We start from the raw sequence: 14,122 nt of genomic DNA, 5'->3' as shown, positions 1-14,122 counted from the left end.
GGGCAGTCTTTATTGGTGATGGTCATACCCTGGCATTTATATGGCATGAATGCTGCACGCCATTTGTCAGCCTTTGGAATGTTGTTAACTGATTTATATTTCCAGCATCAAGATTTTATTTTATAAAGAGGAAAAGAACAATATACCTTCTACATCAACTTACTCCATAATGACCTGAAAAAAATAAAGCTACAAATATCAAAATCAAAGAAATATCAAATTAGTTGCTAGAAAGCCAACATCCAAAACTGGAGCAGGAATAGCCCATTCAGCCCCTCAAGCCTGTTACACCATTCAATAGAGTCATGTCTGATCTGATTGTAGCCTCAAATCCACATTCCCACCTATCCTTGGTAAGTCCTTGTTTCACAAGCAAAAGAATCATATTTGGCAGATTTCACTAGATATGAAATGCCGCTGAATGGTATGGGGAAGTGTACAAGGCCAAAAATAACTTGGCACCATAGAGAAAGTCCTCCTAGAAGCTGAAATAATAAGCTAAATACAAGCTGGAATGGAAAATGCTGCTACTGGCCCCAAGTTGCAGGATCCCAGAAGGATCTTCCCAGTTCCATTATGACTTTTCTGCGCTCAGCTTCGATTGTGAAGATTTTTTATACGTAAGAATGGACCCAATCTTATTTTTATAAATTAGTCTGATCAGAAATCAGACAAATTTTCTTTGGCACTATACATTGTAAATGTGTACAGCAAGTCATTATATTAGTGGTCTATCAAAATCAGATCTCGTCACGACGCAACTAGGCATGGCAACAATACAAAAACAGATACCTGCCCAAAGCTTTGCTTACAAAGGAAGGGGAGCACCACGTTTAAAGGTCACTATCCTGTGCAAGAACCTACTTTTAAAGAAAAATGCAACATTTTCAAAATGCTGAATGACTGAACATTTCAAGAGAGTTTGAGTACAGAAGTATAGAAATAAAGGGAGGAAACTTAAAGGGTTTTGAGCAACATGGACTATGTCGAGATTTGTAGCAGAATAGGGCAAATATTCCAGTGAATTCTGTCATGATGCAGGAGCATCTCGCACCATCTTTTATGCTTTACATGTTGAGTTTCTCGTTAGGCAGTAATGAGTTGCTTATTAAGGCACTCCTTGTTGACAGTCCAGTTGGCCTCACTAATATTCAACTTTCTATCTTAACAAACAAGCTAAACTGAGGTTAAGAACCCTCAACATGGAAATTAAAGTGGGTACCTGGTGGCAAGGTGGATCAGTGGTTAGCACTGCTCCCTCACAGTGCCAAGGACCCAGGTTCAATTCCAGCCTCAGGTGACTCTGTGGAGTTTGCATATTCTCCCTGTGTCTGCATAAGTTTCCTCTGGGTGCTCCAGTTTCCTTTAACAGTCACAAAGATGTGCAGGTTAGGTAATAGCAATCATATGATATTGCCCATAGTGTTTAAGGATGTATGGGCTAAGTGCATTAGTCAGGGGACGTGTAAAGTAATAGGGTAGGGGAATGGGTCTGGGTGGGAAGCCCTTCAGAGGGTCAGTGTGGCCTTGTTGGGCTGAATGGCTCGTTCCGGTGGAGTCAGCTAAGTGTTTGTTCCGACCAACGTCCATGTAACATTCAATCAAAATGCAGCCCAAGGTATGACTCGCAGGCAATAGCCACACACATCATTCATGTGTGAATATTTGCAGCTGTAATCTGCCAACCCCTTACTATCATCAGGAAACCTCTCAGAAACAGTTGCAGGCCACACTGGAAGCATAGATTAACTTTGCTGTGTGCACAGGCAGACATCATTGAAAAGCTGCAGCAAGGACACGTTGCAACATTGACAGGCATCCAGCTCACCAACTGGACCAGGCTGTATCGCAGAGCTACTTGCTTGCTCTCTTACCACTTACTCAGGCAGCACAGCGGCTCAGTGGTTAGCACTGCTGCCTCACAGCTCCAGGGACTGTTCAATTCACCCTCGGGCGACTCTCTGTGTGGAGTTTGCACATTCTCCCCGTGTCTGGATGGATTTCCTTTGATTGTTCTATTTCCTCCCATAGTTCAAAAATGTGCAAGTTGGGTGGATTAGTCACGCTAAATTACCTATAGCATCCAGGGATGTGTAGGATAGGTGGATTAGCCATAGGAAATGAAGGGATACAGGGGCAGAGTAGGGAGTGAGTCTGGGTGTGAACCTGATGGCCAATTGGCCTGTTTCCACACTGCAGGGATTCAATGGTTCGATTCACTTAGTGCCTATCTGGATGCTCACAAGCATCTAAGCCTTATTCTGCCTTGCTTAACCATGCCAGTTAATGTAATCATACAACTAGATAGGTTGTAGTGCTGATCAGCAGTGCTCTATCAAAGGCGGCATACATTTTGCTGTACGGCAGGGTACTGCATCAATCTGAGACCTGCTTCATGTGCCAGCAGCTTATGCAGTGAACACACAGCAGGTGCAGCACATGGTAGCCAGGTTACAAAATCTTGAGGGAGTAGTCCTCACCAAGGTTCATGGTGGTACTCATCAGTCAGACGGCTCCTACCACATTAAGGGCAGTCTCCCATACTAGTCCAGGGGATTGGCCATGGTCAGGCACCCATCTGATCAAGGATGTCTCTATCAGGGGTCTAACCCAGTAAATGGATTACAATTAGTCCTGTGGTTCAATAATAGGCAGTCCAGGGGTTCAGTTAACACGGTTGGAGAAATGTACAATTGCCAGCCAGGACCTGGTCAATTCTCATCAGGGGCTGACCAGTTAGGTCACTCAAAATGGTGAATCGCAGTTAGCTGTCAACTCTATCGACAGAAACTAAGGGGAAATAGGGTGGCAGTGAAAGTTGTTGATGGTGACGGTGGGCAAGGATGGCTATTGCTACAGGAATGAAGTTGTTTGTATTTATTTCAGTGGAAGAAATTGTAGCCTTGACAGATACATGAATATGCAGGAAGTAGAGGGCTACAGACCGCCTGCAGGTAGAAGGTTTTTAGTTTAGAAAGGCGTCATATGTCAGTGTTCTTGGTAGGCCAAAGAGCATGTTCATGTTCCTAGTCTTTAAATATTTTGTGGTTTTTATGGAATATGAATACTGCGTTTGGGTGTCCAGAGAGGAGATTTCTGAAAGGTCTGCATGTTGTTCCTTCTCTAGCTGGTTGTCTTGTGGCACCACCCTGTCTCCTGTGGGGAAGGGGCACTTGAAGCTTATGCCAGCTTCCCCATGTATTATGGGTCTACCTACAGCACACGAATCGCAGCAGTTCAAGCACGCAGCTCAGCACCACCTGAGGACAGGTAGGGTCAGGCAACAAATGCTAGCCTAGCCAGCAATGCACCTATCTCATTAATGAATTAACAAACCGTGATACGGCTGAAATCAGATGTGATAGACACAATAGGGGCAAGGTGGGTGGTTGATGAGGCAGGTTCATAAAGCACAGAGAGAAAATCCCTCCTAAAAACCTGTCTCAACTCGGACTTAGCCAAAACCACAAGATTCAGCCCAAAATATCAATACTTGGCCTGGCCTTATACAGATCACTGCTTTCAATTTTGATACTAAACATTACAAAAGAGAATTTGACCTGAGAGGGAAGTTCACCAAGTTCACAAGTTCACCAGAGTGATACCAATGCTTGAAAAGTGGGTAAAATGCATAAACAAACACAAACATAAATTGCTGGAGAAACTCAATGGGTCTGGGAGCATCTATAGAGTGAAAATAGAGTTAACATTTTGAGTCCTGTGACCCTCCTTCCCTTAACATTTCCAGTTCTGAAGAAGGGTCATAAGACTCGAAATAGCAACTGTTTTCTCCCCACATTTGCTGCAAGACCTGCTGAGTTTCTCTAGCGATTTCTGGTTTTGTTTCTGATCTCTGATATCCGTAATTCTTTGCTTTCTTATATAATGCATAAATTTTGCCTGTACTCCATTGAGTTGAGAAGTTTGAAAGGGGATTGAACTTCGGGTTTAAAAGGATTCACAGATTTGACAAGACAGATATAGTGAAATTGCTTTTTTTTAACCAGCACACAATCTAAAATTCGAGCTGGTCCACCTAGGAGTGCAATCAGTAGGAATCACTTTTTCAAATAAATGGTAATGCAAATCTGGAGGCACCTCCATTGAAAGATTGGATTGATTAAGATGTGCAGGTTAGGTAATTTGGCCATGCTAAATTGTCCATCGTGTTTGTGGATGTGTAGGTTAGGTATAATTATCATTGGTAAATATAGGATAATAGGGGAGGGGAATGGGCCTGTGTGGGTTACTCTTTGGAGGGTCAGCATCGACTTGTTGAGCCAAAGGGCCTGTTTCCACACTGTGGAGATTCTATGATTCAAATTATGGATTCTGAAACATTCTGAAATGGTAAGCCATTTCAAAACTTATAAACCAAAGGCAGATAAGTGGAGTTAATAAGTTGGATTCCAATTGAATAAAGGACCAGTTGAAGCATCTAATAGCATACTGGCTCTATGCCTCTATTGCTGTTCCTATGTGCATTGTATAAAATTTTGCTGAACAATGCTCAATAAATAGCAGACTGCTCCACCTGCAGGACAACTGTTATATGTACAGGTTTATGTATGATCTGTGTAGTTATTTTAGGAAGGTTGTCTAATAATAATTAAAAAGTCACATTGCTCAGAGCCAATGCAATTATTCACTTAACATTCCACATTGTCACAATACAGAGTCATAAAGTATGGAAATAGATCTTTTGATCCAACTTATCTATGTCGATCAAATTTCCTAAATTAAAACAGTCCCACTTGCCTGCAGATCAGTAAGTTTGTAGATGGCCACAAAATTGATGGCGTTGAAGAAGGTTATCTAAGATTACAAAGGCTTCTTGATTAATTGGCCCAATGGGCTACAGAGTGGCTGATGGAATTTAATTTGGATAAATGTGAGATATAGCATTTTGGTAAAACAAATAAGGGCAGGACTTATACAATTAATGATAGGGCCCTGCGTAGTGTTGTCGAATAGCGAGACTTCAGGGTTCAGGTACATAATCCTTAAAAGTTGCATCACAGGTAGACAGGCTGGTTACGAAGGCATTTTGCATGCTTGTCTTCATTACTCAGTCCATTGAGTAGAGGAGTTGGGACGTCATGTTGAGGTTGTACAGGACGTTGGTGAGGCCACGTCTGGAGTACTGTGCACAGTTCTGATCAACCTGCTACATGAAGGATATTATTAAATTGGTGAAAGTTCAGAAAAGATTTACTTGGATGTTGCCAGGACTGGAGAGTTTGAATTACCAGAAGAGATTGGATAGTCTGGGACTTTTTTCACTGGAGCATAGGAGGATAATGGGTGACCTTGGAAGTTTGTAAAATCATAAGGGGCATAGATACGGTGAATAACAAAGGTCTTTTTCTTCGAGTGAATCTTGGTTACAAACATTGAGATGGCAGGAGCATTATGCAAGCTGTATAATTGTGCCTTTACCTTGCAATTGACATATTTCTTCTTTACTTCATTGACTAGGTTACTAATAACTTACATTTCTAAATTTATTATCTTACAGAGTAAAGATATGGAGGATGAAATTCAACTCATGACTGTCCCTTTGAGCCTGAAGAATAGATGGACAGGATTTGAAAACTGGGACTAGAGTGCGGTTGTTGGGCTGCACCACTAATGTACAACATCTGTCCTGTTGTCTCGTTCAGAGATATCTGAATCAGGCTCAAGAGTCCTGCTGTACTTTACAACTTACACCGGTTGTAAGGATGCAACACAGAATTCAGTTACAAGTGGGCAAGATGTACCAAGTTTTCGGCTACACGGTGGGGGGGGGGGGGGGGGGGGGGTCACTCACAAAGCAACCCAAAACTTGTTCAAAATTATATTTTTCTGTAAGTAGATCAAGCAGAAGTGCTCCTCCTGATTCAATGGAAATAAAACAAAGTGCTGCTAAGCTGGCCAAGCTCCTCGTCCTAACCCCTCAGCACTCCTCCTCGCATGCTCACCCCGCCTTCCAATGCCCTCCATTCATCCTCACCCTCAGTAGGAAAATGCAATTTGTCAGGCTTCAACCAGAGGACTTAATTGAAACATCCATTTGGCAGCACAGCTCAACATCTCCATTGAAACATCAGTGCCAATGCCAAATCCAGTGTGGGTCTCAGGTTGACGTGGAACAAAACCCTCAGCAATCACCCCAACAATTTGCCACTTACTTTGAGCACGTATTCAATTCCTCCCAAGTGTTGTTTAATTCACTGTTAGTGGGAGACATACAACGTTACGCAGTGAAGAGTTTCTGTTCAGATTAATAGGGCAATAAAACTTGGACTTTAAAACGCAGAGTACTTTACAGAAAAAATGGAATGAGAACCCAAAAATGGATACTTCTGGTCCCTTCTCACAGATCTTTTAAACAGCCTTGTGTTAGAGCTGGATTTAATTTTTGCACATTCTTCAAATGGTTTATATGTAAAATGTAAATTGACACCATATTGAGATCAGAAGTTTTTTTGAAGTATTTCCCTTATTACATATCCAACTGAGGACTTCAATCTACACTCACCATGTAAGTGAATGTTGGAGGTCTAGGCCCTGGAGGTGAACCTATACTTTTGCTGATATTGCAATTGATCGATACACTACAAGTCATTGGCATTTTGTCTAAGTTTAATGTCTGCTGTATTGGCTCATTCTTAAACTTTTCTCTATATCACTCATGCTCTTGCATCCACAAGTTTTTTCACATTCACTCATCTTCCATATTATTTACACGTTCTTTCATTCTTTCCATGTATCAACACTATCCAACTGATATGTATTAGCTAAATCAGCTGCTTTCTATTGAGCAGTTTGGATTTGGCCTCTTGCACAATCCTGATTTTACTGTGCATAAGGCACACTGGGTGGTCATGCCTTTAGCTGCATAAACCATAAGGTCTGGAGATCCCTCATCAAAACTTTCTACATCTCTACCACACTTTCCTTCTTAAAATCTGACTGATAGACTAAACATTTGGTCATCTGTCCACACATTTCCCTATATGGTAAAATTCCATTTGATAGCAATGACATGAAATATATCAGAATGATTTACTAATTAAATGTGCTAAGGGTGTGACACTGGGCTGGATTTTCACAGAGAATGGTTAATTGCACAAGCCTTTAACACTGGTGGGCAGGAGGCCATTCTAGAGTTCCCACCTGACTTCCATCACAGGCAGTGTTTGCGAGGTGCAGTGTAAGAATGCAGATTGACCCTGCAACCTGCAATCCCAATTTGGCCACTTCCATCTCACACCAATTAGCAAATTTTATGTCATCTTGAGAAACCAATGTTTGATCATCTGTTTGTGTTGATTCAGTTCATAGATGACTTCATTATGAATTCTTATTTCCAATTCCAAGATTATTCATGGATTAGCTCAGCTGAAGTCTGCTGTGTATTTGGCTTGATTAATTGACACCTTTGAAAGGTAAGGAGTTATTATTTCTTTAAACTGTGTATTTATTTGGATAAGATTAAGAAGTGTGAAATGAGTAAAGCTTCTGTTCTTGATATCATAATGGCCAAGTCAGATTACCACTTGTATGGAGTTGAAAGAGCAGCAGCTTTTCTCAACATAGATTTCTGAATGAGTGTATTTTTACGACATTTCAAAACATACTGTTGTTATATGGCTTATTAGTTCCATAATGAATACTTAGTGAGTAGTTATTGGAGGTGGAATGGGGGTATGTGGAGGATGCAGGGGACCAGCAAAGGGGAATGGGGGGGCATGGAAGTTGCATGAGGACATGGATGTAGCACTGTGACTGGGTGGGGTGAGGGTGAGAGGACCTAAGAGCCTTTGGTCTAACTGGGACAGAATCTCACAGGATTAAGTTGGGCCCGTCATATAACCCATCGGAGCACTCGTCAGAATCTGTGTCATATCAAAACTACTACCAGGATCAGTCAATGGGATTTGATCTCACCCTGCCCTCCACAGAGTGAAAATAACATTCATGGGTGTTAATTATATGGAGATGGAAATATAAAGGTAAAACATTTCCCAACTGGAACTTCCCTCTCAATGGCAAAATTCCAACCCATTGTTCGTTTGCAGGTCATTGAATAACTTAATAACATTGAATAACTTAACTTCCTCTTTGAAATTAACATATCTGCTTGTTCCTTTTGGATTTCCTCCCCTCCATTTTTTTCTCTAGGTTAGATTAGATTCCCTACAGTGTGGAAACAGGCCCTTTGGCCCAACAAGTCCACATTGACCCTCCAAAAAGTAACCCACCCAGATCCATTCCCCTCTGACTAATGCAATTTAGCATGGCCAATTCACCTGGCCTGCACATCTTTGGACTGTGGAAGGAAACCGGAGCACCCGGAGGAAACCCATCTACTTATCCTTCTGAAAGTTACTCTAATAACTTGTCATCTTTCAGGTTTCAGTCTATTTGAAGGGTACATATTGGAAATATTTTGACTCGTCTTTTTCCTTTACTGCTACTGATTGGCCCATGGTGTATTAAAATTGCTATTTTTATTTCCGATTTCCTACATCTGTAGTTTGTTTCTCATTGCACAAGTGAATGGAATGGTATGTTTAGTCCTAACATATGCCAAATGTGGACTTATTTGCTAATGAATCACAGATTATTTCTCAGCAAAACTGGAAAAATGGAATCTCAAACATTAATTCTTCAGGGTGACCCCACTGACAATACCAATATTAAAATAGGCTTTTGAACTGACCAAAAACTGAAAGAAACAATCATGAATAATTATACTAGAACATATGGTAAACAACTGGAGATAACGTGGAAATAACTTTTCAACCAGTAATTTAACTTTCTGATCAGACAATATTATAAATCACTCCCAGTTTATTCTGTCATTTGGACTTGGTGATTAGATTACTGTTTGGAAATCACTCCCAGATATCTACTATTTTTCATTTAACCCTCAATGTTTGGTACATTTAAAGTAAAAGTACAATATTTCAACAACCAGAAGTTTATCCATCCTTCCTGAGAATAGTTACAATTTGTATTTTTGAAAAACCTTGAAAAAGGATTATAACATTCTTTGTTTTTTAATCCCATTGCCATGAATATGCCTCAAGTGGAAAATGTGTTCAGGCTGCAGGCAACCGGAAATATTCAAGTGCAGTTATCTCAGTTCATTTTCAATAACTCAGAATTTGTGGTAATAATGACAGCAAAACTGTCAGCATTCAAAAAGGTTATGATTCCACTGAAAACAACTGCACCTCAGGATTCCTCATAAGTGGAAATCCAGATGTTTCAGTCAGTGATTCGAAAGTTACCTACAGAAAGCCAGATTTTTAATCAATGCAGAGTCCAGATTGGAAGAGGACAGGTAAGAAATTCTATAATGTCAGCATCCCTGCCAGTTAGTAACATAGTATTTAGAAGAAAAAGGTGGGTCATTTGGCCCTTCAAGCCTACTCCAGCATTCAATTAGATCCTAGCCTTTCTGGCTTATCCTTCATTACCTTGTATGTCAAAAATCTAAGAGGAGAAAGTGAGGACTGCAGATGCTGGAGATCAAAGCTGAAAATGTATTGCTGGAAAAGCGCAGCAGGTCAGGCAGCATCCAAGGAACAGGAGAATCGACGTTTCGGGCATAAGCCCTTCTTCAAAAGCGCAGCAGGTCAGGCAGCATCCAAGGAACAGGAGAATTGACGTTTCGGGCATAAGCCCTTCTTCAGGAATGAAGAAGGGCTTATGCCCGAAACGTCGATTCTCCTGTTCCTTGGATGCTGCCTGACCTGCTGCGCTTTTCCAGCAACACATTTTCAGCTGTCAAAAATCTAACTCTGCCTTGACTCCTTTCTCAGAAGGAGAACTTGACACATTATTGACTCACTGAAAGGTGCTCTCCTCATCTCTATTTTGAAAGGGAAACCTCTTTTTCCTAAACTGTGCTTCCCAGTAGTGGTCTCCCTCACATGAAGTTAAAAATCACACAACGCCAGGTTATAGTCCAACAGATTTAATTGGAAGCACTAGTTTCAGGGTACTGCTCCTTCATCAGGTGGTTGTGAATACACAATTGTAAGACACAGAATTTACAGCAAAAGTTTACAGTGTTTGCTAGAAATTCTGTGTCTTACAATTGTGTTATCTACAACCACCTGATGAAGGAGCAGCACTCACAAAGCTAGTGCTTCTAAATAAACCTGTTGGACTATAAACTGGTGTGTGATTTTTAACTTTGTATAATCCAGTCCAACACCAGCATCTCCAAATTATCCCTCACACATTCTCCCAATATCCACCATTTCAACTCCCCTCAGGATCTTGTATACTTCAATAAGATCACCTCTCATTCCTCTAAACTGCAATCAATATAGGCTTAATCTGTCAACTGTTCTTCATAAGATAAGCTTTTCATCCCAGCAATTAATCAAGTGACTCTTCCCTGAACTGCTTCTAATCGTTTTTGAAAACTTTTTTCTACTTGAGGTGAACAAAATTATACACAACTGAGGTCTCACCAAATGCCCATACAACTGCAATAAAATTTACCTATTTTTATAATCAATTAGCTTTACAGTAAATATCAATATTCCATTTGTCTTCCAAATCACTTGCTATACCTACATTCTAACGTTATCATGAGTCATGTACAACAACACCTAAATTCCTCCTGCACTACTGACTTTCCCAATCTCTTTCCATTTTAATAATGTACTGTTTTTCTAGTCTTCCTGCCAATGGATACATTGTCTCACTTTTCCACTTCCCACTCCATTTGCCGACTTTTTATACACTCACTTATCCCAGGTAGATTCTCTGCAGACTCTCTACCTCCCTTTCATAACATGCTCTCCTAGCTATCTTGTTGTCATTTAGCTTTCATAAATGCTGTCACTTCGAACATGTGTATAGATTATAAATAGTTGAAACCACAGCACTAATCCTTTTGGCACTTTATTATTTACAGTTGACCAATTGAAAAAGATTCATTTATCACTACTCTTTGCTTCTTGTTATCTGATCAATCCATTATCTGTGCTGATATATTACCTACTTTATTCGCTCTTACTTGGTAGTAATTTTGATGTGGCACTTAACAAAAGGCTTTTGGAAATCTAAGCACACCATGTCTATAGATTGTCTTTTACCTATCTTGCTTGTTATTTCTTCAAAAAAAAACTCCAAGAAATTAGTTAAACATGTTTCCCTTTCATAGAGTCATAGAGATGTTCAGCATGGAAACAGACCTTTCGGTCCAACCTGTCCATGCTGACCAGATATCCCAACTCAATCTAGTCCCACCTGCCAGCACCTGGCCCATATCCCTCCAAACCCTTCCATAATTATACACCAATCCAAATGCCTTTTAAATGTTGCAATTGTACCAGCCTCCACCACTTCCTCTGGCAGTTCATTCCATACACGTACCACCTCTGAGTGAAAAGGTTGCCTCTTAGGTCTCTTTTATATCTTTCCCCTCTCACCCTAAACCTATGCCTTCTAGTTCTGGACTCCCCGACCCCAGAGAAAAGACTTTGTCTATTTATCCTATCCAAGCCCCTCATAATTTTGTAAACCTCTATAAGGTCACCCCCTCAGCCTCCCATGCTCCAAGGAAAACAGCCCCAGTCTGTTCAGCCTCTCCCTATCGCTCCAATCCTCCAACCCTGGCAACATCCTTGTAAATCTTTGTCTGAAACCTTTCAAGTTTCACAACATCTTTCCGAAAGGAAGGAAACCAGAATTGCACGCAATATTCCAACAGTGGCCTAACCAATGTCCTGTACAACTGTAACATGACGTCCCAATTCCTGTACTCGATATGCTGACCAATAAAAGAAAGCATACCAAAGGCCTTCTTCACTACCCTATCTACCTGCGACTCCACTTTCAAGGAGCTATGAACCTGCACTCCAAGGTCTCTTTGTTCAGCAACACTCTTTAGAACCTTACCACTAAGTGTATAAGTCCTGCTAAGATTTGCTTTCCCTTAATGCAGCACCTCACATTTATCTGATTTAAACTCCATCTGCCACTTCTCAGCCCATTGGCCCATCTGATCAAGATCCTGTTGTAATCTGAGGTAACCCTCTTCGCTGTCCACTACACCTCCAATTTTGGTGTCATCTGCAAACTTACTAACTGTACCTCTTATGCTCGCATCCAAAACATTTATATAAATGACAAAAAGTAGAGCAAAAAGCTGTGTTGACTGATCTTATTTTGATTTTCTAAATATTCTACAAAAACCTTCTTATTAATGGATTTTAATAATTTCTTGATGATAGGTAGTAAGTTAACTGGTCTATAGTTTCCTGCTTTCCGTCTCCCTCCTTTCTTGAATAAAGGTATGATATTAATTAGTTTGCAATTGCTAAGTCTTTTCCAGAACCTAAAAAACATTTAAAGGTTATAATCTACCCACCCCCTATCTCTGCAGCCACTTCTTTTAACACTCTAGGATGTGAGACATTGAGTCTTGGGGACTCGTCAGCTTTGCAATACACTATATTAATATTCCCAACACTATTTTCCCTGGTGATGTTGACTGTTTTAGGTTCCTTCCTCCTGTTCATTTCTCAAATTTTCAGGCATCTTTGGAAAATTTTCTACATTGTCTTCTAACTGAATGTGGAGGAGCCTGTGTTGCACTTGGGTGGATAAAGTTAAAAATCAAACAACACCAGGTTATGGTCCAACAGGTTTATTTGGAAGCACTAGTTTTCAGAGCATTCAACCTTTATCAGGTGCTTCCAAATAAACCTGTTGGACGATAACGTGGTGTTGTGTGATTTTTAACTTTCTACACTGAAGACAGACACAACATACATGTTCAATGCTTTTCCCTTTCTTTGTTTCCTTTTTCTCCAGAGTCACTCTCGAAAGAACCAACACTAGATTTATGTACTGTTTTCCAACTGAAATACTTGAAGAAATTTTTACCAACTATTTTTATATTACTATCTCACTTTCTCTCATATTCTAATTTCTCCCGCTATTTTTTGAGTAAATGTTTGCAGTTCATAAAGTCAGAACAATTTTCTGACCTACCACTAACTTTTGCAGATTTGTATGACTTTCAATTTGGTCATTTCTTAACTTCCTTATTCCATCATGAGAATGCAACCTTCTCAAAGTCTTTCTTTCTCACTAAGATAAATCTTTACTGAAAACTATTAACTTTCTCCTTAAAGGTCTGACATTGCATCTCTGCTATTATAGTTTTTAACCTGCGTTTTCGATTCATCTTAGCTAGCTGTGTTTTCATATCTTTAGAATGATCTAGATTCAGGTTCAAAACACTCGTCTTAGACCCTTTTATGATCACAGAAGAGACTAACAATTTTTGTTACAATCCATTTAAGAGACCACTAAACTTATGTTATGATCTAGTTAGTGACCTAGTAGACAAAGTTTGAAATGACAAGCTCTGATTAAAAAGAACAATGCTGCAAAGTTCCTGTTTCGAATAAACAAAATAAATGTCACTATTCAACATTAATAAAGTGCAAAGATATATAAATATATAATTATACTCTAACATCCAGAATGAAAATGAGACAAATATAGCTTAACAGACAAACTGTGGGCAAAAACTCCACAAGTAGAAAATGTTGTCTAGACAGATCCCATGCATTTCTCAGCAACTCACTCATGTTACTAACACTGATAAGACACTGCCTCAATGCAGTTCCTCCAGCTTGTGTTTTGTTTGTTGATCAGATACAGCAATATCTTAGAGAAGGGCTGAAGACATTTATCAGAATGATGTTGGGAGTGGGAGATTCAGTTTTGTGGAGAAACCAAAAAAAAATCAGAGAAGCAAAGATCTGAAAGATGTATTCAAAATCATCAGAAATTAATAAAGAGAAACTGGCAAATGGATTAGAAACCAAAAGACACAGATGCAGGGCAAGATTTTAGTTTGCTATTCAACACCTGAAGGAGTAGTGGTACAAAACTTATTTGTAATTTTCAAATGGGAATTGCATTTACACAAGAATTTAAAATTGCAGATCTTTGGGAAGGAGCATTTGATAAGACACCATATGATCAATTGTTACATAAAATTAAGGCTTATGTGATTAGGAGCAATTGGCTGAATTCTAAATTGGGGAGGTGTTCTTAATAGTGGGTTGAAGCCTTTAAATGCCATTTTGGG

This window comes from Chiloscyllium punctatum, chromosome 37 (assembly GCF_047496795.1).
Source record: "Chiloscyllium punctatum isolate Juve2018m chromosome 37, sChiPun1.3, whole genome shotgun sequence".
NCBI classification, from domain to species: domain Eukaryota; kingdom Metazoa; phylum Chordata; class Chondrichthyes; order Orectolobiformes; family Hemiscylliidae; genus Chiloscyllium; species Chiloscyllium punctatum.
The sequence above is the reverse complement of the archived record's forward strand: the minus strand, read 5'-3'. Positions refer to the sequence as shown.